Here is a 27,890-nt window from a genome sequence, read left to right as displayed (position 1 = left end):
GAAAGGAAAAAACTTCCAACCAAAAATTCTCTACTGGCCAGGTTATCATTCACAATTGAAGAAGAGATTGAGTTTTCCAAATAAGCAAAAGCTGAAAGAGTTCATTGCCACTAAACTGGCCTGACAAGAAATGTTAAAGGAACTTCTTTGAGGTGAAACAAAATAGTACTAATTAATAACCAAAAAAAAAAAAAATCTAAAAATCTAAAGGTAAATATAGAGTAAAAGGTAGTGATTCAGTCATATATGGTAAGTATGAAGGTTAAAAGACAAAAGTGGTGAAATTAACTAAAACTACAATAATTAGTTAAGGGATGCATAAAATAAAAAGATGTTAAATGTGATATCAAAAACATAAATCACTATAGGGGCAGTAAATATGTAGAATTTTGGAATGTGTTCAGATTTAAGTTGCTATCAACTAAAAATAGACTGTTATAGATATAGAGTGAACCTCGTAGTAACCCCAAAGCAAAAACTCATAGTAAATACACAAAAGAAAATGAGAATCTAACCATAGATGACTAGAGAAAGTCATCAAACCACAAGGGAAGAAAGAAAGAGAAGAACAGAACAGAGAGAAACTGCAAAGAGAGTCAGGAAACAATTAAGAAAGTGGCAAGAAATACATACCTATCAACAAATACTTTAAATGTAAATGAACTAAACTCTCTGATAAAAAGACATAGAGTGGCTGAGTGGGTAAAAACAAAACAAAACAAAACAAGACACATCTATCTACTGCCTACAAGAGACTCTCTTCAGATGTAAGGACACACATAGACTAAAAGTGAAGAGATGGAGAAAGATAGTCCATGCAAATGGAAATGGAAAAAAAAAAAAAAGCTGGTGTAGCCATACTCACATCAGGCAAAATAGACTTTAGCACTAAGATTATAATAAAAACAAAGAGGGGAAATTAAATAATGATAAAAGGTCAATCTGTCAAGAAGATATAACTTTTATAAATATATATGCACCCAAAATAGGAGCACCAAAATATATAAAGCAAATATTGACAATAATACAATAATAGGAGGGGACTTAAAACACCATACTTACATCAATAAATAGATTAATAAGGAAATACCAACCTTAAACAACACCTTAGGCCAAATAGACTTTATAGACACATGTGGAACATTCCATCCCAAAGCAGTAACTTACACATTTTCCTCAAATAAAAATGAAATATTATCCAGAATAGATCATATGTCAGGTGACAAGTCTCAATAAATTTGAAAAGACTGAAATTATAACAAGCATCTCCAAATACAATGATGTGAAACTAGAAATCAATTACAAGAAGAAAACTGGTAAAACCACAAAAATGTGGAGATTAAACAACATGCTACTGAACAACCAATTAATGGGCCATTGAAAAAATCAAAGAAGAAATAAAAAATTGAGAGAGAGAAATAAAAACAGAAATATTATCTACCAAAGTCTCTGGGATGCAGATAAAGTGGTTCTAAGAGGGAAGTTCATAGAAACATAAGAAAAAAGGAAAATATCAAACAAACAAACAAAAAATCTAACTTTACACCTAAAGGAACTAGAAAAAGAAAAACAAAGCTCAACATTAGTAAAAGGAAGGAAATAAAGAGCAAGAAATAAGTGAAATAGATGAATGAAATTAAAAGCTGGTTCTTGGGGATCCCTGGGTGGCTCAGTGATTTGGCGCCTGCCTTTGGCCCAGGGCTCGATCCTGGAGTTCCAGGATCGAGTCCCAAGTCGGGCTCCCGGCGTGGAGCCTGCTTCTCCCTCTGCGTGTGTCTCTGCCTCTCTCTCTCTCTCTCTATGTCTATCATGAAAAAAAAAAAAAAAAGGCTGGTTCTTTGAAACGATAAAAATTGACAAACCTTTAGCTAGACTAAGAAAAAAAAGAGGACTCAAATAAGATCAGAAATGAGAGAAGAAAAGTTATAATACCACAAAAATACAAAGGATTTATCATAATTATATGCCAACAAACTGGACAAGCTAGAAGAAATGGGTAAACATGTAGTATTCCAAGGCTAAATCATGAAGAAATAGAAAACCTGAAGATTGATTACTAGTAAAGAGATTGATTCAGTAATGAAAACCTCCCAGCAACCAAAGTCTGGGAGCACAGATCTTCACTGGTGAATTCTATTAAACATTTAAAGATTTAATGCTTGTCCTTAACAAACCCTTCCAAAAAACTGAAGAGAAAAGTATGCTTCCAAACTCATTTTGTGTGGCATTACCCTGTTACCAAAACCAGACAAGGACACCACACACACAAAAACAAAAGTATAGATTAATATCCTTAATGAATATGGATGCAAAAATAATAAAAAATACTAGTAAACTGAATCCAACAACACACTTAGAGAATCATACACTATGACCAAGTAGGATTTATTACAGGGGATACAAGGTGGTTCAGTATCTGCAAATCAATCAACATAATACACTACATTAACAAAATGAAAGATTAAGATAATGATGAGTAACCTAAAAAATACACAAAACAAAACAAAATGAAAGATTAAAATCATATGATCATCACAATAGATGCAGAAGGAGCACTTTGACAAAATTCAACATCCATTTACGATAAAAACTCTCAAAGTGGGTATAGAGGAAACATACCTTGACATAATGAAGGCTACGTATGACAAACTCACAGCTAACATTATGCTCAATGGTGAAAAGCTGAAACCTTTTCCTCTAAAATCAGGAACCAGACAACAATCTAGTCTCACCCCTTTTATTCAACATGATATTGGAAGTTCTAGCCATAGAAATTAGGCAAGAAAAAGAAATAAATGCCATTCATATTGGAAAGGAATAAGTAAAGCTGTTATTATTTGCAGATGACAGGATACTTAATATAGAAAACCATAAAGATTCCACCAAAAACCTGTTGAACTAACACATGAATTCAGTAAAGTTTAAGGATAGAACATTAACTTACAGAAATCAGTGGCATTTCTACACCCTAATGACAAATTATCAGAGAAATTAAGAAAATACAATCCTATTTACAACTGCATCATCAAAAAAAAAAAAAAAACAAATAAATAAAATACCTAGGAATAAATTTAACCAAGGAGGTAAAAGACCTATCCACTGAAAACTATGATGGAGACTGAAGATGACACAAATAAATGGAAAGATATTCTGTGCTCATGGATTGGAAGAATATTGTTAAAATCCCCATACTACAATTCGATGTGATTCCTATCAAAATTCCAATGACATTTTTTCACAGAACTAGAACAAATAATTTTTTTAAAGATTTTATTTATTTGACAGAGAGAGAGAGAGAGACAGAGAGACAGAGAGCACAAGCAAGGGGAACAGCAGAGGGAGAGAGAAAAGCAGGCTCCCCGCCGAGCAGGGAGTCCGACGCGGGGACTTGATCCTAGGACCATGGGATCATGACCTGAGCCGAAAGCAGACACTCAACTAACTGAACCACCCAGACACTCCTAGAACAAATAATTCTAAAATTTGTGTGAAGTCACAAAAGATCCAGACAGCCGAAGCTGTTTTGTTCTTGAGAAAGAACAAGGCTGAAGGTATCCTGCTCTCTGACTTTAAAATATATTACAAAGCTATAAGAACAGACACACAGATCAGCAGAGCTAAGAGCCCAGAAATAAACTCATGCATACATAGACAATTAATTTACAATAAAGAAGCCAAAAATACACAATGGAAAAAAAGATGGTCTCTTCAATAAATGGTGCTGGGAAAACTGGACCAACACATGCAAACAAAACTAGATCACTATCTTAAAATATACACAAAAATGAGCTTGAAATGGATTAAAGACATGAATGTAAGACTTGAAAACATAAAATTCCTAAAAGAAAACATAGATAGTAAGCCCCTTTGACATCAGTCTTACGACATTTCTGTGGATTTGACCCCAAAGGTGAAGGAAAAGAAGCAAAAATAAATAAATGGGACTACATCAAACTATAAAGCTTCTTCTGCACAGTAGAGAACCATCATCAAAACAAACAGGCATCCTGCTGAATGGGACAAGGTATTGGCAAGTTGCATATCCAACAATGAGTTAATATCCAAAATATATAAAGAACTCATACAAGTTAACAACAAAAAAAAAAACAATTAAAAATGGGGGGGGGGGGCAGAGGATCTAAATAGACATCTTTGAGGGGATTGCTCTGTGATACCAACTTTACCTTAATAAAGTAAAAAAAAAAAAAATTTACCTTTTCAGAATGTGACCACAAAAGAAAACCAAACAACCACAAATCCCCCTAAAATGCTCATGACATTATAAATGAAAAAAGAATTTTACTGTGTGTAAATAATTCCCTAATGTAAAAAAAAAAAAAAAAAAAAAAAAGAAAACCAAGACAGGTGGATACCATTACCTTTCCCTTTTTAAAAAGGCATTAATATTTTCTGATTGTAATAGGACAACAGGCAAATTATAGACATTTTGGAGAAATGTACAAAGAATGTACATCCCATCCCTTGCAGAAAATACTTCCTCGCTATGATCTTTATGGACGCAAAAGACCCACATAAGCTGGGACCATGCCGTACACATTTGCTTTCTGAAATATATTAAGCACGTTTTTCTGTGTCATTCAATCATTTTCAAAACCGTGAAAACAATGCCCTCAGAGCCGAGGTCCAGTCTGACTCAAACATTACTCACATGCTTTCTTGTCTCTTTGAGTCACTTTTTTCTTTTTTTTTTTCCTTTCAGGGTTATCAATAAAAATCACAGTGCTATTAAAAAGGGAAGGTCTCTATTGCTCCTTGCAGCAAGGCGAACCTAACATATCCACGTGTTCTAGATAGTCCAGGGACACAACCTTGAGCTTGGTCATCAGTGTCCAAGAGCTGACTAGGTTGCAAAAATAGAATAAGATGAAGCGTTGCACTGGCACATGGCTTTTACCCCAGTTAGATGAATCATTAACTCAGGCGCTCTGTGGTACAGGACACTTGCCTACCTTGGAAGCCAAACCAGGGAGAAAAGTAGAGTCTGAGGCAGCCTTCCTCTCCGAAGGAACAAAGCAAGAGGAATGACTTAAGGAGGAGTTCCAAGCGCCACGTGGCCCGTCCAGCTGTCGGTTCTCTCACTACTCATGTCTTCCCTCTGACCTGTAAGGGAAAGGATTTTTTTTTTTTTAATTTTTATTTTTTTTAAGGGAAAGGATTTTAAAGGATTTTAAAGGACTGTAAAGAAAAGCCCAAAATAGCCCTTTCCCCTCTTCAATGAACTAGTGGAACACTTTTAGGGGAAGATGAGTGGGCTGTTGACTTATCTACTACAAAAACGGGGAAAAAAAATCTAATTCAATGTTTAAATGTTTTATCTTTTCCAAAAATGAACTTTCCCTTTTCATGGCCGGTGGTGATTTCTAGGTTAACGTGTGCGTTCTTTGGCAGCTGCAGTGGGTAACAGGGATCATTTAATGATGTGAGCTTACTCAGCCAGAGGGGGGCGATCAGAAACAGTTCCCCAGGATTTCAAGTCCAGTGTCTTTGTGTTCATGTCCCATTTGTGGCTGCCAGATTCACCTGCCCCAAGGGAGCCAGGGGGAAAACCACCTCAAAAACTTAGAGCAGCTCCCTACCACGTAACAAATAAAGTACAAACTCTGTGTTCTTCAAGGTTGGCTCCGATGAGTGCTTCTTTTAAAGCAGATGGTGTGTTTTTGCTTCTTGGTGGGGAAGTGCAAAGGCCGACCCAGGAGGTTACAAGAGTCTGGGTGGTGAGGGGAGCCACAGTTTTGTTTGGCAACCACAGTTTCCTCCAACAGGCTTTGCTGTAAAAAGTCTACAGCTCTTGAGGGATGACCCCTTGAGAAAAAAGCAGAGAAAACCAGCACTGGTAAAGAAATACAAAACCCCTAAAATGACTTTCTCTGGATTCAAATTTAGGCAATCATTTTCAGCTCTTCTCAACACTCATCTCTGGGTCTTCTTATTACCTGGAAAGAAACTAGAATACTTGCAGGACTACTATATTTTTTTCAATTACCACCAGATAAAAGTTATAGATTAAAAGTTCTCATCTGATTTCACTTCACTAAATGGTTGATATTTTTCTGCTTCCTGTTAACAAGATATCAAAAGCTAGGCTAGCTGCTGGCAAAACATTCTTTTAAAAGATTTTTTAAATTTTTTATTTATTTGAGAGAGAGCGTACAAGCAACGAGGAGAGACAGAGGGAGAGGGAGAAGCAAATTCCCCATCCATGTGGGATCGTGACCTCAACCAAAGGCAGCCACTTAATGGACTGAACCAACTGGGCACCCTTAACTAATCATTTTTAGTGGTATATATGTTTCTTTTTCATCAGCTATATAAGAAATGTTTGAAGACAAAAGTAACTCCAATTTAGCTTTCTGTCCTGCTTAGAAAACTCCCAGTCCAATCTAGGTTATTTGCATATGTTCCATGCAGTGTCTGGAACATGGTGCTTTGCAAATAAATCTAAATATGAAAAATAAAGTAATAAAACATTAGGAGAAAAGATGAGAGAATTCTTGTATAACTTTGTGGGTGTGGCAGTCTTCTTAAGCAAGATGAGAAACCCAGAAAAATTAAAGGGAAAAAAAATAGCCATGTTTGACTACATAAAAATTAATTTTTTTTTTTTGCCAGGCAGAAGAAATCATAACCAAAGTGCAAGGAAAAGGTGAGAGAAAATGTTTGCAATAAAAATGACAAAAAATGATAAATATCTTAATAAACTAAGGCTCAATAAATTAATAAACAAGAGACAATACAATAAAAAAATGAGCCAGTGTTAGGAAAAGGCAATTCATAAAAGAGGAAGTAAGAGCAGATGCTCAGTTTACTAGGAGTCAGGAAAATGCAGGAACATAAATATATGCATGAAAAGGTATAAAAATACCCAATGGATGAGAGGTTGCCTCAGGGTCTAGGGACCTAGGGGAGGGTAACATGCCTGGGATTAGAAGTCAAAAGGGCTTTCAACTTTAACTGCAATATTTATTTCTTCTATTAAAATACATTAAGATTTAAGGGGAATGTGATAAAATGGTAACCATTATCAAAATTGTGTCTTTTGGTTAACATATAGGTGCATTTTTGTTGGGTATCTGCCTAGGAGTGGAATTACAAGGTCATAGGATTTCTATAGGTCTAAAAATGTTCTGTTTCTCAATCTGGGTATTGGTTACAGGGGTGCTCAGTTTATGAAAATTCACTGAGATATATACTTATGACATGTGCATTTCAATAAAAAGTTAAATAATAACAAAACCAGAAGTATAAGGCACCGCTTTGCAGCCACCAGCACGGCTAACCTAACACAGCAGAAAATGCCGAGTGTTGCTAAGGATATTCAGCAACCGGGTTACTCACATATTATTACTAGCAGAAATATACCTCCGTACAATCCCTCTGGAAAACTTGATGTTATCTACGAACAGAGAAAATTTGCATACAAATTTATATATGTTGACGTGGTGGGATATCCCTGAGAAGTTAAATGAGGAAAGCGAGTTGTATATAAACTGTCCTCATTTTTTTTTTTGTAAAAAAAACAAAGACAAAACTGCTTTTGTGTTCATGGAAGTATGCAAGGGCACGAAGAAAAGACTTCAAGTAAGTTAATCAAAATTTTAATATGGGAGGGTAAGATTAAATGGGGAATGAAGAGAGAGGTGATCAGCTTTTTCTTTAGTCAGCTCTGTATTGTCTGACTTGCTAAAACTAGAATTGTTTTGGGGGTAATTCATATACAATAAAACTCACCATTTTAAAATATATAATTCAGTAATTTTTAGTATGTCCACCAACTTGCACAAAGCATTGCCACTATCTAAGAAGATTTTATTATATTTTTTTAGAAGATTTTAATAACTCCCCTCTTTACCACCACCCTTTCCCCAACAAAAATGTATACTCATCAGCAGTCAGTCCTGATTCCTCTGGCCTCCCAGCCTCTGGCAACCACTAGTCTACCCTCTGTCTCTATAGGTTGCTTGGTCTGCACATTTTGTATAAATAGAATTATGTAATACCTATGTGACTTTTTGTGTCTGGCTTCTTCCCCTTAGCATGCTTCTAATGTTCAAGCATGTTATAGCATGTATCAATGGTCCGTGGCTTTTTATGGCTGAATCATATTCCATTGAATGGATATAGTATGTTTTATTTATCCATTCAACACCTGCTGAAATCAATATCTGATACCACTTAGATACTCCAGAATAGTTTTATTTTAATGTCATCTGAATAGCAAACTCAATTCCCCTTTACCTTCTAAAGCTAGTATAGTCATAGCTTCTGGGGATTAGGATGTGGACGTCTTTTCTCTGGGTGGGGCATTATTCTGTCTACCAAGTTCCTCATCACAAACGTTGAATCAGGGGACCCCTCTTACACTGTTGGTGGGGAGGCAAACTGGTGAAGCTGCTCTGCCAAATCCTATGTAGCTTCCTCAAAAAGTTAAAAATAGAACCACCCTATGACTCAGCAGTTGCACTACTAGGTATTTTCATTCAATGGATACAAAAATATTGATTTGAAGGGGCACACGCACTCCAATGTTTATAGCATCACTATCAATGATAGCCGAATTATGGAAAAAGCCCAAATGTCCACCAACTGATGGATGTATAAAGAAGGTGTGGTGTATACACACACATACACACACACACACACACACACACACACACACACACACACACACCATGGACTATTACTCAGTCATCAAAAAGAATGAAATCTTGCCATTGCAATGCTGTGGGTGGAACTAGTGAAACAAGCTAGTTTGAGAAAGACAAATACCATATGATTCTACTCAAATGTGGAATTTAAAAAACAAGACAGATGAACATAGGGGAAAGGAAGGGAAAATAAAAAAAAACAGGGAAGCAAACTATAAGAGACTCTTAACTATAGAGAACAAACAGGGTGGGGGGAGGCAGGTGAGGGGATGGGGTGTAGGGGATGGGGTAACCATGTGATGGGTATTAAGGAGGCACTTGTCATGGTGAGCACTGGGTGTTATAGGTAAGTGATGAATCACTAAATTCTATACCTGAAACCAATACCATACTATGTTTTAACTAGAATTTAAATAAAATCCTTGGAAGACCAAAAAAAAAAAAAAAAAGAAAAGAAAAGAAAAGAAACAAAACCCCCCCAAACTTTCAATTAGAATGCAAATATTTTTTAATAGTTTACATTGATGTTGATTAAATGAGTTGCTTTACAATCTTATAGCAGGTAAGTGACAGGGTTAGGCAGAGGACACAGGTGTTTAGGTTCCCTGTGTGGTGATCCATTTGCCTCATGTTTCATTCAAGAAATATACACTAAGGGGCGCCTCCATGGCTCAGTCAGTTAAGCAGCTGACTCGATTTTGGCTCAGGTCATATCTCAAGGTCTTGGGATCGAGCCCTGGGTCAGGCTCCATGGTCATTGGGGAGTCTGCTTGAGGATCTCTCTCCATCTGCCCTTCCCCCTGCCTGCACACTCTCTTTCTCAAATAAATAAATCTTTTAAAAATAGTAATACAGGGGCAGCCGGGTGGCTCAGCGGTTTAGTGCTGCCTTCAGTCCAGGGCGTGATCCTGGAGACCTGGGATCGAGTCCCACGTCGGGCTCCCTGCATGGAGCCTGCTTCTCCCTCTGCCTGTGTGTGTGTGTGTCTCTCTCTGTGTCTCTCATGACTCTCATGAATAAATAAATAAATAAATAAATAAATAAATAAAATCTTTAAAAATAAAAAATAAAATAGTAATATATATTGAGCACTTAGACAATGCGGCATATAACACTATGCTGTTTTAATAAAGACATTTCAGAAAACCAGCTTATTGGGTTTTGAGTTCAAAATCTGCAACATTTTAAGCTTTTAAATCATTTTAAAAGAAAATTAATTTTTAAAGATTTCATTTATTTGAGAGAGAGAGAGAAATATGAGCAGGGGGGAGGGACAGAGGGAGAGAGAGAGAGGCTGACTCCCCACTGAGCAAGGAGCCTGACTCTGGGCTCCATCCCAGGACCCCAGGATCATCACCTGAGCCAAAGAGAGATGCTTAACCGACTCTGCCACCCAGGTGCCCCTTAAAAGAAAATTTAAAGATAGCTAATTACTTGTAAAGAACTGACAGTTCAAAGTTTACTGTTGGAGTGAAGTCAAAAGCCATTCAATGACCCAGACTGTGAGGCCGAGGCAGGAAATGCTGGTTGGTAGGAAAGGGGCAAGCGGGGTGGAACACAATCAGTGTCGGAGTCCTTGCAGGGCCGCTCACAAAATGAGCAAGGGGCTTGTACAAGAAACAGAATTCTCTAGAATTCTAGAGTCGATGTCAAAACAGAGGGAAAGGTATCCATGCGGTTGCAACCAGGAAAGCTCAGTATGTGGTTGAAACAAGGGCAAAAATAACAGCTTGTAGAGGAGCATGTGCTATAGAGTTAGTTCATTCATTTATTCAGCCATTGAACAGCATAAGCTCCAGGCCTTGGGCCTGGGTCGGGAGCGTGGCTCTGAGGGGAGCTTGAGACCCCTAATCAAGCCACCTTCCGCCAGGTCCAGGTCGTCCCCTGGATGAGGGCTGCCACCCAGGGAGGCCGTAGGTCCCGGCAGCCCGTGCCCCCCCAGCCCTGCCCCCGCCCTCCCCACCCCACTCACAGGACCATCCCCTCCCTGTCCTCTTCAGTTCTCCGTGTCATCCCACCCTCCACCTTGTCCCATGGAGCTTGGCTTCTCCCCTCCCCCAGCTACCAAGATAATCCTCAAGCTGTAATAATCCCAAACAGTCCACTTCCCAGGTTGGCTTTTTCCAGTAAAGCTGTCAGGGTGAGGCAGGTCCTGGGGCCTGGAAGAGGGCCGGAGAGGAGGTGCACAGGGCTGGGTGAGGAGGGGGAGCAAGACCCCCCCCAGCCCCCGTCCTCTTCAAAGGGCAGTGTGGTGCAGTGGTTAGGATCCTGAGTCTGCAGCTCCATTGCCCCCCTCGCCCCCTGCGCCAGCTTGACCCTGCCCCTGGCCTCTCTTTTCCCCTTCCCCACCTGTTAACCGTGAAGCCCCGTGATTTGTAGGTTTGTAGGTTTTATTTCATGAGGCTCTATTCGTAACAGGGACGGAGCACTCAGAGCAGCACCTCCAACAGGACAAATGCTCGGCGCGCTAGCTGAAAGCATATTTTGGGGAACCCCGCGTCCCCGGGCCACCAAGGCAGGCCTGGCCAGTTCTCAGCTCCCCTCTGCGGCTCTAGCCCCCATGGCCTGCCGGTCCCTCTTAGGCAGAACTCAGCATATGCCATGTCTCAAGACGACCCGCCGCTCCAAGGGCCAGTAGCCTAAATTCACTTTAAGTAGAAAAGAAGGTTGGTGTCCAAGGGACACATCTGCAAAGGCCCCCTGGGAGATGACCTGGGAGGTTGTTGTGCAGAGTGATTTCATTCCTCTTCCCTCAACTCCCTGCTCCTGGGCCTGGCCCAGGGCCTGCTTCGGCCTCAGAAGCCCGTTTCAGTGCCTTTCCACCGAGAGACATCCCTTGGCAGCCCTCCTAGAATGTGCAAGCCGCTCCTGTTAAAATAGAATCCTTCCTTTTGCTTTGGTCCTTCTGCATTTAGTATACAGCGTCCTGGGGGGAAAATAGTCATCGTAGGCCTTCGTCCCACTTCCCGCCCATTCCTCTGCTCCAGTCTTTCCTTCTGGCCCCTCTCCTTCCCCTTTGATCGTCTCTGTTCTCCGTTTCCTCCTCGAATGTCTCTGGAGGACTCCAGAGGGAGCTGCTGTGGCCCGGGGCCTGGGTGTCCTTCGGAACCAGGCAGCCCAAGGGCAGCAAATAGTTTTGATTTTCTGAACCTGGTGCTGGGCTGAAAAGGGAGAGTGGGGAGTTCTTGGGTGAAGACCCCACGCTGAAGAAAGAAGCAACCGAGTCCAAGGCCGGGGCATCCCTGAGCGGGCTCCCGCATTTCTGGCACAGTCCGCGCCCTACCTTCCCCTGGAGCGGCCCGACTTACTCTCTCTTAGACTCAGAATAGAAGTCATGATGGGGAACCCAAGCCTGGGCCCACTCTCAGTCTTCAATCCGGTGTCTTTTATCTCTGGGTTCCAGGCTGTAGATGATACCAGTCATTTTTACTTATTATAAAGCACCTTTTTAATCTTGAATCCACTTCTGATTGATTCTGTTACTTGTTGTTTCCAGAGTCATGAAGGGAGAGGATCCAGGGTTCAGGAAGTGCAAGAATGGACGAGATTTGCCATATTGCTTAGCAACCTGTCTCCAAAAATTTTTCAGAGTTCCGCCCAAGGACCAGGTACAGGGAGGAAGTCCGCTCTGAACCTGCAGATAGCCTATTGATCTCTGCTGTTGTTCGACTGTGAGCAATATTTCAAGGGAAATAAAAGATTTTGGTATTTAACCACAATTTATTTTGTGTAGGTGGATGCGAATAGCACCTTTCAAAAAGAAAGGTTCTCTATGTGATTAAAACAAAAATCAAGTTGTCATTCAGCTTTTTTTCTAAATTAGTCTCGGAATGTGATTGGTTTACTTTAGTTTTGAAAACTGACTTATTATTTTTTTTTAATTAAAAAAATTTTTTTTACCAATTCAGACAACAATTTTGAGACTTGGCTTCTCCATCACATAGAGAAGAAAATATAATTTTTCTTTGACTATTCTGAGTTAATGGCTGAGCCCTCTTTTAATAAAAGAGAGATTAATGTAGTGAGAGAAAAACAAACAGAGGTTGATTAACACCTACACCTCGTGTGTATGTGGGAGACACCCAGGGATGTGTCTGAGAGGTGGCTTAGAATTCAGGATTAAATATCATCTTAGGAAGAAAAGGGGAGGAAGAATGTAGGTCTTAGGAGAGAGTAAATGATTTTTAGGAAGGAGGAATGGGCCCTCAGAAGAACAGATGGGAGGTATTAGGATGTGTGACAAAATTTGCCTGGGTATGGTGTGGACTTCTCATTTCCTCACCTGTGATAAAAGTCAATCTTCTCAGGTGGGTGAAGATCCCAGGGAGAAGATTTTTTGACAACTGAGTTCCTTTTGGAGGATCTGGCTTTGGGCCGATGAGGGTTGTTCAGAGAAAGCCTCTCCCTGAATTATTATTATTATTTAAAGATTTTGTTTTTGTATTTATTCATGAGAGACACAGATTGAGAGAGAGGGGCAGAGACACAGGCAGAGGGAGAAGCAGGCTCCATGCAAGGAGCCCGACGTTGGACATGATCCTGGGTATCCAGGATCACGCCCTGGGCCTCCAGGATCACGCCCTGGGCCTAAGGCGGTGCTAAACCGCTGAGCCACCCGGGCTGCCCTTATTATTATTTTTTTAAATCAGTTTTTCAAACAACTTCAGTTCAAAATAATCAAGATGCTAAAGTGGCATGTTTTGGGGTGGCATATTCTGTTTCTTTTCAATCTTGTATGGAGTCTATGGCTCAGGGTTTAGTAGGTTGCACATTCAAAAACAATCTGGAGTTACTGGATTCCTTTTACAATTATTCCAGTCTTGAGTAGACCAAAGGAAAAAATTAAATTGCCAGTGCACAAGTGTGAAGGAGAAAACTCCAAAGTTAGAAGGACAAGGCCCATGAATAGCTTTTGTATCTGTCTCTTTACATTTTGGTAAATGTAAGCAATCAGAAGAGATTCCTCTCTTGGTTTTTATCTCCCTCAGTGATTGCTCCTTCTAGGTTCTTCCTCTTCTCCCAGAACCCTTACCCTTGCTCTGCCCCAGGGCTCCTTCCTTAGCTCCATTTCTATCTGCATTCATTCCCCTGTTATCTCCTCAGGTCTTGTGACTTTATATTCCTGCCCGGAATGCGGGAGTGTTCGGGAGTGAAGCAACAGGATGCCTCCAACTCTCAAATGGCTACTTAAGCAAACAAAATAAAAGTTTATATAAATAGAGAAGTAGAGGGTTGGAAATGACAAAGTGTTAATAATTATTGAAGGGAGGTAGAAGGGATGCATATTAATTATTTGTACATTTCTGTACATGTTTAAAGAATAGAAAGAAGTAAATTATCATCTCTGTACTAACTCCCAAATTATGTCTCCTGCCTGGACCTCTCTACTGAACTCCAGATTTGCATATCCAATTGGCCCCTGGCTTCTGCATTTGGATATCAAAGGAGTATGTCCAAACTGAATTCTTGATCTGCCCTCCTCCCAGAAACCCTGTCCCAGCTGCAGCTTCCACGCCTCAGTTGATGACAACTCATTTCTCAAGCCCAAGCCTCTGGAGATATGGTGACTCTTGTCTTTCTCTTCCAGTCCTTTGGGAAATCCGAATCTGTTGGCTCTCTCTGCAGAGCATGCCCAGAACGTGACCAGTCTCGCCGCCACCACCACTCTAGGCCCTGGTCTAAACCACTCCCAGCCCCCAGCCCATCCTCAGACCATTCCAGTCGCCTCCCGAGTCATCTCTATGTGTCGGCCTTGTCCTCCTCGTTCTGTTCTCAACCAAGAAGCCAGGGTGACTCTTCCAAAATGGATTCACATTGTGTTCCTGCCCTACTCAAGAGCAGAGTCTCACCCAGGGTAGACAAGGAAAGACTGGAAGCTGAAATCCTTCAACAGCCCCAGGCCCTCCGTGGTTTCCTCCTACTTCCCTCCTGGCCCACCATGCTCCAGTCCCTCTGGCCTCCTCTGTTGTTTCTGGAATGAACCAAGATGCTCCTGCTTTCTTGGGACTCTGTACTGGCTGTTACCTCTTCCTGGAAGTCTTCTTCCCCCAATTTTTGCACATTTTCCAAGTCTTTGCTTATTGTTACTTCTTAACAAAGCCTACTCTCATAAATGCAGCCTGCTCCTCCACTCATGCTAGATCCATCCAACTTTGCTCTTATTCCCTGTAGCTCTCACCACTGTCTACACGTGACCTAATGTACCGACGTAACGTATTTATCAGCTGTCTCTCCACTTGAACATCGGCTCAATGAGGATAGGGGTGTTTTGCTGTTGTCAAATGCCCTGTATCTGGTCCAACATGGGGCCTGGCATGCACTGAATATTTGCACAATGAATGAACTGAATGAATAGTCACACGTTGATTGTATTGCTTGAGAAAGAACCTGTAATGTGAGCTTTATGGGGCCATAAATTAAACTTAAGTCAAAACTCTTTCAAATCCAGAGCTACACTCTCACCCCAGCTTGGTCTTTATTTTCTTACTTCAGTGGCACAAAGCTGTCTGTGAATGGGCTCTTGTATGAATGATTTCATTGATCTTTTTATTCCGCATGTTGCAATTCTTGGAACGCCTGTCAATTTAGCTGTTTCATTGATTTCACTTAGTACTTCCTTAAAGTGAAAGGACACTACTTAATATGTGAGAATCAGTGTGAATTAAAGTCAGAATAAGAATAAAACCCGTTAAACTGGCCGAATTCTAGCAAGTGTCACATGGGATGTGAAGCTGTACCCTTTAAAAAAAAAAATTATTTATTTGATGGAGGGAGAGGGAGGCAGAGGGAGAGAGAGAAGTAGGCTCCCTACTGAGCAGGGAGCCTGATGCGGGGACTTGATCCCAGGACCCTGGGATCATGACCTGAGCTGAAGGCAGACACTTAATCGACTAAGCCCCCCAGGTGCCCCTGAAGATGCACCTTTGATATCCATTCTCTCTAAAACTCACCCCCACACACTCTACATTCAGTAACAAGCTGTGTTCTTAAATGTTATTAACCCCTTTGGGCCAGCATAAAAAATTTCTTTTTGGTAACATAATAGATTTCTTCCAACCTTTCTTGGCTGATTCCTTATATAGCAGAAGCAGAGTTATCATTATACTCCCAGAAAGAGCTATTTTTATAATGCAACACCCTTCTTTTCTACAGTAATTCTGCTACTATTAATAGTCTCTTCTAGAAGGTTGCCCCATTTTTTTTTTTTCTGGCTTGACCATATTCATAGACATGTTAAATGCCTTTCTTGGTTTCTCAAACTGAGTCTCAGTTTTAAATGAAGGAAACCCAATGGTTAGGGAGTAGAATAAGTTCAGATTATCCTTCGAACTCCATCTCTTCCTTTTCTAATAGGACATGAAATTTGGTGAATTCAGAGGAAAACAGAGCTAAAATAAAGCACTAGGGGCATCTAGGGGCATCTGGGTGGCTCAGTCAGTTAAGTATCTGCCTTCAGCTCAGGTCATGATTTCAGGGTCCTGGGATGGAGCCTCACGTTGGGCTCCCCACTGAGTGGAGAGCCTGCTTCTCCCCCTCCCTCTGCCTCTCTCTACCATTCATGCTCTCTTTCCCTCTCTCTCTCTCTCCAATAATGAATAAAATCTTTTAAAAAATAAAATAAAGCACTAAATGGAAAGGAATTGTATAGAAGTAAGTTGAGCAGGGGTTTACAAAAAGGTCTGATCCTTGAAAGAGAGGATGGTAAAGCTAATGTGCCAACTGTGTTTTGGACACCTTTCTCGTTTTCCACCTGGTCACTTGCTAATAATGTACTGCCAGGGACAAGGTGCACGGCGGGCAATTCATAACTACTCTTTTGGGCAGCCCGATATTATGTCTTCTGATATAATACAAGGAAGTAACAATATCACCTATGACAGTCTAGCAAAAAACGTTTAATTGGAGCACGTTAAGCTTTTGCACCCAATTTACAATTTGTGGGTAATACAAGGGATAGAGGATCAAGCTAATATACCCAAGCAAGCAATCAGATGAAACGAGAAAGTGGGACAACTGGCTGCAGTTCTTCACTAAGTCAGTGTCATGCCTCAACAGCCTGGGCTAGATGAAAAGAGATTTAGAGGACAGAATAACCAGACGCAATGGAAAGGGACTGAATTTTCTTGAATAAACCAATTTGGGATCTGGGAGTCAACGCAGATGAAATTTAGTAAAATGGACAGACCGAGAATGCTGACCAAAAAACAAGCAGGTTACAAAGCAGTATGTACAACATAATCTAATTTTAGTTAATAATTACAAAGATAAGGATTTAGAATATGCACTCATGTGAAGGGCTCTGGTTTTTATTTTTGCTTACCTTCATTTCAGTTTTTTCACTACAAATATACTATAACTGGAATAAGAAGAAGTCATTTAAAAAATGTTGGAAAGTACTCTTTTACTTCCATAGGCTAGGCTTGGCCCTATTTCATCTTGCTATGATCTCTTACAGTTTATTCTCTATATGAAAAAAAAGTAATACCACCTAGAAAGACAATGGTCAAGTGGTTTAATTGTGAGAGGAATTCAAGGTCGTATATTATATTCCTAAGCTAGTTATTCATTGATACTAATGAATGTTGCACCAAATGATGTTTAATAGTGTGTAGACAGCTTATGCACAGCAATTCTGTTTGTGCTTCACTCTAAATTCTGATGGCTTGGGATCCCTGGATGGCGCAGTGGTTTGGCGCCTGCCTTTGGCCCAGGGCGTGATCCTGGAGACCCGGGATCGAATCCCACGTCGGGCTCCCGGTGCATGGAGCCTGCTTCTCCCTCTGCCTGTGTCTCTGCCTCTCTCTCTCTCTCTGTGACTATCATAAATAAATAAAAAAAAATTAAAAAAAAAATAAAATAAAATAAAAAAATAAATTCTGATGGCTTTATGCATTGTTAGGTATTTTATATTCAATAAACACTTGATGATTATATGTAGGAAATTTTAAATTAGAAGATTTGGTCTTTGTTTCCATAAGCACTACAATTTGGAAACAAAGTTATGTGTTTCTGTCCTCATTTTCATTTTATTCTGGGTACAAGCAGATGACCTAGTTACTGTTTCCCGGTATTAAAGTAATTATATGCGGACATTGGTGCTCCTGCTATTTCTACTTCTAAGGGTTCTTCAGAACAGAAATGGCAGCAGACTTGGAGCTAGAAAACTTGAATTCCAGTCCCAGGTCAGTAAATAACTAGCTTAGTGTTTCGTGTATTTGAGGTGAAGAAGCAAGGGTAAAAGAAATCTAGGGTTCCTCCTAGCTCCAGAATTCCATAATCCTAAAGCACTGCTTTCTTATATTTTTTCCAAAATGAGATTCTCCATTCCAAAACAAACAAATGAACAACAAAACTCCATGTATATTGTGAGGCTTTAGCCAGGAAGTCCTTTGCATGAGTGGCATTCCATAATTTGCATATGATGATTTCATAAAGAGATTTAAACCAGAAGTTATTGTTATTTTTTTATATTTCCAGAACAAGTAAAAGTAATAGGTTACTTCTAGTTCTACTGATGACCCAGTAGATTCCAATATATATCCCAGTATATTCGATGATGGCTAATAGCTGCATTATCCATCACAAGGAAATACAAGTTCATAATTCAGGTTAGGTAATGTTTACAAATCTAAGAAGCCTTTCTTTGATTTTCATGGGCTGTGGGTAAGGCTTACTTGGGTTTAAATGACAGTTTTGACACTTTCTGCTTATTTTCCAAAACTTTTTTTTTTTTAAGATTTATTTAGTTATTTGAGAGAAAGAGAGAGCACACGTGCATATGCGTGCAGGGGAGGGGCAGAGGGAGAGTGCAGAGAATCCTCAAGCAGACTCCCAATCCTGGGACCTTGAGATCATGACCTGAACAAAATCAAGAGTCAGAACCGTAACCTACTGAGCCACCCAGGTGAGCCCTTCCAACCATTCTTTTGAGTTCCTCATTTTTACTTTTTTATTTTTAACTTCTAGGACCATTCTCTAAATGTTTTCTTTTTTTCCCCCAGTAGCACCCTGTTCTTGTTTTGTGGTTACCTATTGGCTGCACCCTGCATTATCCCTGTTTCCAACAAGTTTATTTTTTTCTGTTTGTTGTCCTGCTCCATGTTTTGACATTAGAAGCTTCTTTCTGATATGTCAGTCCTCAGGTGTCTGCTTTTCTTCTGTTGGGTTCTTTTTGTTATTGAGTGGTAATTGTATTTTTAAACTGCACCCTTATCAGATATACGACTTGCAAATATTTTCTCCCATTCTGTAGATTGCCTTTTCACTTTTCCTTTAATACACAAAAGTTTTAATTTTTGACAAAATCCAACGTAGTTTTTTGTTGTTGTTGTTGTAGCTTATGTTTTTGGTGTTATGACTAAGAAACCATTGCCTAATCCAAGATCATGTGGATTTTCCTGTTTTATGTTTTCTCCTGAGAGTTTTATATTTTCAGCAGTTATATTTCAGATCCATTTTGGGTTAATTTTGTGTATGATGTGAGGTGAGAGCTCACTGATTTCTTTTACTTTTGCATATCCAGTTGTCTCAGCACCATTTTTGAAAAGATTATCCTTTCTCCCATTGAATAGTCTGTGGCACCCTTGTTGAAAATCAATTGGCCATCAATGTATTATTTGTGGACTTCAGTTCCTTTCCAATGATCTATATATCTATCTGCATGCAAATATACACTCTCTTGATTACTGTAGATTTGTACAGTTTTGGAATCAGTAAGTGTGAGGCTTCCAGCTTTTTCTTTTTTCAAGATTGTTTTGACTTATTTGAGGTCTCTTACACTTCCATATGAATTTCTGAAGAAAAGATTAATGAGATTTTTAAAAAAGGTTTTATTTATTTATTTATTGGAGAGAGAGAGAGAGAAAGGGAGAACTTGAGTTGGGGTGGGGGACAGAGGGAGAGAATCTCGAGCAGACTGCACTGAGAGCTGGAAGCCCAGATCCCACGGCCTTGAGATCGTGACATGAGCTGAAATCAAGAGTTGGATGTTTAACCCATTGAGCCACCCAGACACCTGAAGGCTATTGAGATTTCGGTGGAGATCGCAGGGAATCCATAGATCACTTTGGATAGTATCTCCACATTAACAATATTAAATTGCCCAGTCCATAAACCTAGGATGTCTTTCTATTTACTTAGGTCTTTGTTAATTTTTTTCAGTAATGTTTTTTAGTTTCAGGGTACAAGTTTGCACTTCCTTGGTTGCCTTCATTCCTAAGTATTTTATTCTTTCTAATATAAGTGGAGTTGTTTTCTTAATTTCATTTTTGGATTGTTCATTGCTGGTGTGTGGAAAGACAACTAATTTTTGTGGGTTCATCTTGTGTCTTGTAACTTTGCTGCATTCATTTATTAGCTCTAATAGTTTCTTTGTGGATTCTTTAGGATTTTCTATATATAGGTTCATGTCATCTGCAAAAAGAGATAATTTTACTTCTTCCTTTCCAATTTGAGTGACACACATACACACACACACATTTTTAACCTAATTACTCTGGCTAAAATATCCAGTACCATATTGAATAGAATTGGTGAAAGTGGGTGTTCTTGTCTTCTTCCCAATCTTACAATGCTCTTATTTGAAAGGGAGCATGGGGAGCAGCCCCGGTGGCCCAGTGGTTTAGCACTGCTTTCAGCCCAGGGCATGATCCTGGAGACCCGGGATTGAGCCCCACGACAGTCTCCCTGGGTGGAGCCTGTTTCTCCCTCTGCCAGTGTCTCTGCCTCTCTCTCTCTGTGTGTGTCTCTCATGAATAAATAAATAAAATCTTTTTTAAAAAATGAAAGGGAGCATGGGGAAGCTGAAAATCGAATTTGAAGCTTCGGGTGCATGCCTGGCCCTTACTGAAATGCTCTGTGGTTGATCTGGCTAGGCCAGTGAGTTGGGAGGCCTTTGATGTCATCAACCTTTAGATTTCTCTCATCTGTTAAATTCCTTGCCTCCTGTGTTCCAGTTTCCAAAATTGTGTTGCTGTTGTCTCTTCTCTCTTTCTTCCTGTCCTTAAAAAAAAAAAAAAAAGAAAAAATCCCATTGCATTACATTATTGTTGTTTTATGGGGCAAAAAGTATTTACCATCTTCTTCAAAACTCCAGGAATGAAATTAATGGGTGTTGTGCCTGGTCTTGTTTGTCATTCCTCACTGAGGCCTAATTCAGTCCCATGAATAAAATATGCTTTTCACTTCTCAGGAGATTTTTAGAATTTCAAATGGATTGAAATTTAAATGACCCAGAGATACCACTGACATGACCTACTGGCCCTGACAAGTGTTGTGGAGGACTGTCCCTTTGGAGTACCAGAGTTATCCGGTGATGTGGAAGGAGTTAGTCACCAGCTAATGGGAGCCATCAGTGTGGTTTCCATCCTGACTCACTCTTTTTATGCCTTTTTGCTTATTTGTACCACAAAATAAACCCTAATTATAGGAGTGCCTGAGTAGCTCAGTTGCTTAAGCGTCCAACTCTTGATTTCAGCTCAGGTCATGATCTCAGGGTCATGAGATCAAGTTCCATGTTGGACTCTGCGCTCAGCAGGGAGTCTGCTTGAGATTCTCTCCCTCTGCCCCTGCCCCTCCCTGCACTCGCATGTGCATGTGCACTCTCTCCCAAATAATAAATAAATAAATAAATAAATAAATAAATAAATAAATCTTAAAAAGAAACCCTCTAATTACAGAAACTGCCTGTGAATTAGCCTTGTATCACATCAGGAAAAATGTCCTTCTAGTAATCTAGTTCATCGGAAAGCTATGGCATCAAAAAGTCAGCAAGGGGCCTTCAACAGAGCCATATTTAGATATTTATCTCCTGCTTGGGTCTGGAAATCATTGGCTTCACTCATTTTAGGACACAGGCTCTGAACCCTGAGTACACATGAGAATTATTTACAGAACTTGAAGAAGAATAAGGAGGAGGATAGGAAGAGGAATGGAAAGGGGAAGAGGAAAAGCTTGTCTTCAGTTTTCACTCGGCACTAATTAATTCAGAATATCTGGAGATGGAATATAGACAGTGGTATTTTTTAAAGCTCCCCTAGTGGTTCTAAAGTGCAGCAGGGTCAAGAGCCCTGACTTAAGGGGCCTACTGGAGAGAAATGTTTGGCTGAAGCTTCTGGGGGTTCTCCAGAGTTCCTTCTCTAGGTAAGGTCAAGCCAAAGGCACCTAGGCCACCTCACTTTAACTCTGAAAGTCTGTAAATGAAGCAACAAAATCTTTTGACTTTTCCTTTTGAGGAAATTACTTAAAATATGGAGATTTTATAAGAACTTAACCCTTGAGTGTGGCAAGGAATGCTTAGGAATTATGCGGCACTCCTGACTTCATGTTTATACTCTTTTATTTTTTTCAGTAGACTTTTATGCTCAGCATGGAGCCCACTGTGGGGCTAGAACTCACGACCCTGAAATCAAAACCTGACCTGAGATCAAGATCCTGACACTCAACCAACCAACTGAGCTACTCAGGCACCCCATGTGCTTATGCTCTTGAAAAGACAGTATAACATCTTTTATCTTCAATTTCCTTGTGTATAAAAAAAAGAGGATAAAAATTTCATAGAGCTCAATAAATAGCTGCTTTTCTATTGTTTGGAAAATAAAAATAAAATAAGGGGCAAAAATAAGAGTTTAAAAATGGTACTACCGAGGTAAAAGATGCCACAGAAAGGCTGTGCTGGGCATACTGTATATGATTAGCACTGTGTTTGGCAGGGAGTTGCAAGAATGGTGTTGCATAACAGTGCTTTGCAAACAATGTTCCTACAAATCACCTGGGGATCAAGTTAGGATGCAGATTCTGATTCAGTAGATTTAGTGTGGGCCTAAGAATCTGCATTTCTAACAAGCTCTAGGTAATGCTGATGCTGCCAATCCAGGGATCACACTTAATTTTTTTTATTATTTCTTAAAAGATTGACTTATTTATTTGAGAGAGAGAGAGAGAGATTGAAAGAGAGAGACTGCATAGGGAGGGACCAAGGGAGAGGGAGAGAAGCAGAGGAGCTGTGTGGAGCCTGACATAGAGCCCAGTCCCACGACCCTGAGATCATGACCTGGGCCGAAATTGAGAGTTGGATGCTCAATTGACTGAGCCACCCAGGCGCCCCCAGGGACCACCCTTTAAAGAGCAAAGAAGAGGGCATGTCAGCCAATGGTGCCTGCTGAAACTGACCTTCCTCCTCCTTCTTCCCCCCTGACTGCACCCATGGGGCCTCTGACCCAAGAAGTCATCCACAGACTGGGCTTCAAAATACAAGATGATGCAGTGTAAGGGGGCCATGGTCATTCTTGGGCCACTCAGACTAGAAATTTTCACCAAAGCACAACCGAGTCACCAAGGGCAATGCCTATAGCTCCCAAGGGGTCTGATAGTCTCTACAGTTCCGCTGTGTTTCTATCTAAAATTACCCATCTCTTTGCTTTGCTTCACAGAGTGTGGATGCATTCATTCGTCATTCATTCAGTCAATATGTGTCCAGCACCTACTTGACTCTAGGCATGATTCTGGGCTACAGAGAGACAGCAGAGAGCAAAATAAGGCCCCTGTTCTCAGACAGTTAACGTTCTGGGGGAAGACTTCTTTCAACCCAGTTGAATAGGTGAGCTAATTGAAAGAGGGATTCTACAAAGAGCCTCCAGGGTGTCTTGTTAAATACCTGGAATGTGTTTAACTAAGATAAAGGAGCTTATTATGGAAGAGACTGTAAGCCAAAAACGTAAGCACATTTCAGAAGGGATCAGACAAAATAATATGTGAGGCAGTCGTAAGTGTCAATGTATGAAGCATGTATGTATTCAGGTTACAAAGAAAGTAGGAGGCACTCCTTAATTTTTCAGAATTGTACTTTAGAGAGAGCATTTATCTTTATTTTTCATTGGGTTCCTTGTTTTGAAGTATAGTTGACAATATTACTTTAGTCACAGGTGTACCACATAGTGATTCAACAAGTCTGTATGTCATGCTGTGTTCACCACAAGTGTAGCTACCATCTGGCACCATCCAGCGCTATGATAATGCCGCTGACTAGAGTCCCTATGCTGTACCTTTCATCTTCATGTAAAGGGTATTTGTCTTTAAACAACCTTATCTTAAAATGATTTGAAATAGGCTATTGACTCCCACTTTTAAGTGGAGCGTTTTTCAAGTATTATAGAAGGAAACAAAAGAAAAACAGTGACTAAGAGTGTATGAACTTGTAAGAAACACTTTAAGTCTTTTTCGAGAGCAGTTAGTAGCAAAATGACAAAACCATGCATATATAAAACCTGTAGAAGGGCACCTGAATGGCTCAGTCGGTTGAGCATGTGACTCTTGGTTTCAGCTCAGGTCATGATCTCAGGGTGGTAAGATCAAGCCCCATGTTGGGCTCCATGCTCACCAGGGAGACTGCTTGAGGACTTCCTCTGTCTCCCTCTGCTGCTCCCCTCCCTCTAAAATAAGTCTTTCAAAAAAAAAAATAAATAAATAAAATAAAATAAAATAAGTCTTTCTTTCTTTTTTTATTTTTAAAAATTTTTTAAATTTTTATTTATTTATGATAGTCACACAGAGAGGGAGAGAGAGGCAGAGACATAGGCAGAGGGAGAAGCAGGCTCCATGTACCGGGAGCCCGACATGGGATTTGATCCTGGGTCTCCAGGATCGCGCCCTGGGCCAAAGGCAGGTGCCAAACCGCTGTGCCACCCAGGGATCCCCCCCCCCTTTTTTTTTTAAATGCAGCATTCTTAACAGTGTTTTATAAAGTGATAGTTAATGCATGAAATAGAGCAACCAGCAGCACTTGGAATTCTGATGCTCCCAACCTGTCCTTGTTTCCTACATTAGGAAGCAGTGAAGCACAGTGGTTAAGGACGTAGGGTTCAGAATCAAATATACTTGGAGTCTGATCCCAGCTCTGCCTCTTGAGAGTCATGTGGCTTCAGGAAGGATACTTCCTTTCTGATTCTCGGCTTCCTCATCTGTAAAATGGGAATAATAATAATGCTACCCTCACAGGATTTACTTTAGGGGCTAAATAAAAACAATTTATGTATGATTCAGTATCTATTGACTTTTTATGAATCACTGAACTCCTTAAAAGATACTCCCATCTCCTTTCCCCCACAGTGACCCAGCATTGCTATTGGGAACAAACAAAAAGGTGCTTCAGTACTGCCCGTCATGACATCTTCCCTCATCTGGTGCACTGCTGCTGTCTGTAGTCTCATGGTGGTACCCCCTGATTCACACCTCCAAGCTGTGGTCTCTGGGTGCTCCCAATATTTCCAGTTCTTAGAGCAGTTCACAGTTCAAGAACAGTGCTGGGGCAACTAGAAATGGGAGGAAGGGGCCTCCTCCTCTTCCTTCCCTAATTTTGACAGGTCTCTCAAAGCCTCTTTTGAAGAGTTCCATCAACTTCAGCTTCTCTCCCCTATTGGTGAGCTCAAAACCATTCCAAGGAACTAGGTGGACACTGGAAGCCCTTCTATCTCTTTCCATTCTTCAATTGCTTCACCTCCCAGCTTCTTCCCCTCCCCAGACTTCCTCTCCATGTTCTCTGTTACAAAATTAAAGCTCCTTCCATATGTGCGCATACATGCTAGCTAACACTGACGTGGATGTAGGATCAGTAGTGGAAGTAGGGTGTCTACACTGGCAGTAACAAGACAATAAATGCCTTGTTTTATACATAAGTGTTTGGATACTGATTGTGCTTCATCCCACATTTTACCTCTCTTTTATGACTTTTAATTTAATCGAGCAATATAGAGTATAGTTTTGTACGTGATAGACACTCAGTATTTTCTGTTCCTGACAAATCAAATCAATTCCATAGACACAATGTCAAGTATTTATTAATGGGATTTTGTGCAATGAAAACAAATGGGAGTGCTGCTTCCATCTTGCTTTTCCAGTGGATGGGAGAGAGAATGTTACTTCTCAACTCTTAATTTTCTGCACAGCTTTTGGGGCTGATGAACTGAGTCCAAGGTTGGGACTCTGAGAAAAAAAGAAAACCAAAGTGAGTTCTTTCTTTTGAATTGTCCAAACTAGTCAGTGCGCTCCTCCTATGAGACTGACTTGCCTCAGCAATTGGATTTTAGGGATGACTGAAGTGGTTGGCTTGGCCACAGATGCAGCCCAGCTGGACATCTAGAAATGCATTTGACCAGATTCCAAGGAGCAATGGGTGTGTCCATGGATAGATATTACATTGATGTCACCCCCTTTACCCCAGAGAAGAGGATTTTTTGGTGAATGAAGTATTATGTTTGTGTATTTTTTATGTACATAGAGTATTTTTACATTGCTGAATATTTCTATTTGATTTTTTTATTATGGCAAATACACCTATAAAATGTACCATTTTATCATTTTAAATGTACAGTTTAATGGCATTAAGTACATTGCTGTGTGAAGCATCACCACTATCCTTCTCCAGAACTTTTTTTACCATCCCAAACAGAAACCCTGTACCCATTAAAGAAAATCTCCCAATTCCCCGCTCCCTTTAGCCCCTCAAAGTCACCATTCTACTTTATGTCTCTGTGAATTTGACTATTCCAGGACCTCATGTAAATGGATTGTACAATACTTGTCTTTTGCAACTGGCTTATTTCACTCAACATAATGTCCTCAGGTTCATCCAGGTTATGGCATGTGTCAAAATTTCTCACCTTTTTAAGGTTGTATGTATACACCACATTTTGTTCATCCATTTTGTCCATCTATTGATGGGCACTGAGGCTGATCCCACCTTTTGGCTACTATGAATATAGCACATAACACACTTCTAGGAGCATTGACGTAGGGCTAGCTGAAAGATACGCTTCTTACAGAGCACTTTTCAGTTATCTCATAATACTTTGAAAATAACTTTTGCATGAGAGAATTAGAAAGAATTTAAGTAAATCCCCCAGATAATGTAGTTATTATACTTAAGGAAAAGTGAGAGGAAATAGGTTACAAATCTAAAACAAATATTAGAAATTATTGGAAATGCTAGAAAAATATCAAATGCCATTCTGTGTTTCATAATGGGTCACTAGTGCCACTGTTGAGAAAACCAGCATGAAATAGAGTATCTTGAATGATTCCAATCAACTAGGACAAAATAGGTGTTTGAAAACACTTGATCACAATGAGGCTATATTTCCAGTTCTCATAAAGAATATTATTTTCTTCCTGCCTGCCTGCTTTCCCTCCTTTCCTTCTTCCTTCCTTTTGGTAGTGACACAAAAGAAGCTCATCTACCTTCGTCTCTACTCATTTTGGAATTCCAGCATTATTTTAAAGTGGTTAGAAATATGAATGAGGGGGGTTCAGATAGGAGTCAGACAGTCTAGAAGCAGTCCTACGACCTCGAAATAGAAAATATTGACTATGAGACCCCAGTCATAGTTTTCCTAACCATCCATTCCTTCCTCTCATAAATAGGCAGGGCCAGTTTGCCTCATGGGCTCCCCTCCAGCTGAAGTGGGAGTTCCCTGCTGGTGTCGCTTCTGATTGGTTCATGCCTCATTTGGACTGGTTTGTGCCCAAGCCAAATATTTTATTTTCTCCACACAAAGTGGATGTAATAACTACACTGCCCACCCAAAAAGGCTTGGAAGGATCTTGTAGGGCAACTAAAGACTTTTCAAAGAATAACAAACATGTAAATGTAAATGTGTCAAAGTGTCACTTCGTAAATGTAAAGTCCTAAGGAATCAAAGGACATAAAAATACCAAGGATGATAAAGCAAAGATCATAATGTGCACAGCTCCAACTGGGGGTTCAGGGGGAGGTTACTCTTAATTTGTTTTGCTTTTTAAGCTACGTCTTTGTTTCTGCTGCCATTTAATTTGGGGGAAAACAAAGGCCATTATGGCCTTGAATTTTATCTCAGAGTAGTTCAAATCATTTTTGGTCACAGGAGAGCAAATTATGACAGAAAAAAAAATCTTCTAAATAATTGGGTCATCATGGCATGGATCCATGTGAGCTCTTCTGGGGCAAGATTTAATCACTTCATAAATTGCGTATGTTGATTGTGTTATAAATAATAATCCTGTGTGCCTCATTAAGCCCCAAATGCATGTCCTTGCGTGAAACTCATTCTTTTCTTGCCAGCCTGACTAGATGCATTGTCTTTGGAGTTGTCTTGGAAAACAGGTGCACCTGGCTCAGTTCGGCAGGTGCGAGATGTCTCAAGAGCAGTGAAACTTTATGCTCAACAATTTTTGACAACACATGCTCTAGATTAA

General features: G+C 40.1%; 3 long non-coding RNA genes across 4 annotated transcripts; 2 read left to right on the top strand and 1 right to left on the bottom strand.

Moving 5' to 3' along the window:
* Positions 1–4,436: 4,436 nt before the first annotated feature.
* Positions 4,437–12,222, bottom strand: LOC112675670 (uncharacterized). The gene is made up of 3 exons (XR_003145985.3): positions 11,975–12,222; positions 5,621–5,823; positions 4,437–5,121 (listed from the first exon to the last, which is right to left on the bottom strand). It is a non-coding gene; the product is annotated as an uncharacterized LOC112675670 (long non-coding RNA).
* On the top strand, positions 12,180–25,303 carry LOC125755968 (uncharacterized). Its single transcript, XR_007413653.1, has 3 exons — positions 12,180–12,337; positions 23,096–23,262; positions 24,771–25,303. It is a non-coding gene; the product is annotated as an uncharacterized LOC125755968 (long non-coding RNA).
* LOC112675666 (uncharacterized) lies at positions 18,095–22,234 on the top strand. Of its 2 annotated transcripts, none has more exons than XR_003145984.2 (2): positions 18,095–18,274; positions 22,018–22,234. It is a non-coding gene; the product is annotated as an uncharacterized LOC112675666 (long non-coding RNA). The 2 variants fall into 2 exon arrangements; XR_007413652.1 differs by having other exon boundaries at positions 22,015–22,234.
* Positions 25,304–27,890: the final 2,587 nt, after the last annotated feature.

The sequence above is a fragment of the Canis lupus genome, chromosome 10 (genome assembly GCF_003254725.2).
Source record: "Canis lupus dingo isolate Sandy chromosome 10, ASM325472v2, whole genome shotgun sequence".
Lineage (NCBI taxonomy): Eukaryota > Metazoa > Chordata > Mammalia > Carnivora > Canidae > Canis > Canis lupus.
Note: the sequence above shows the minus strand (reverse complement) of the source record. Positions and strands in the feature narration are given on the sequence as shown.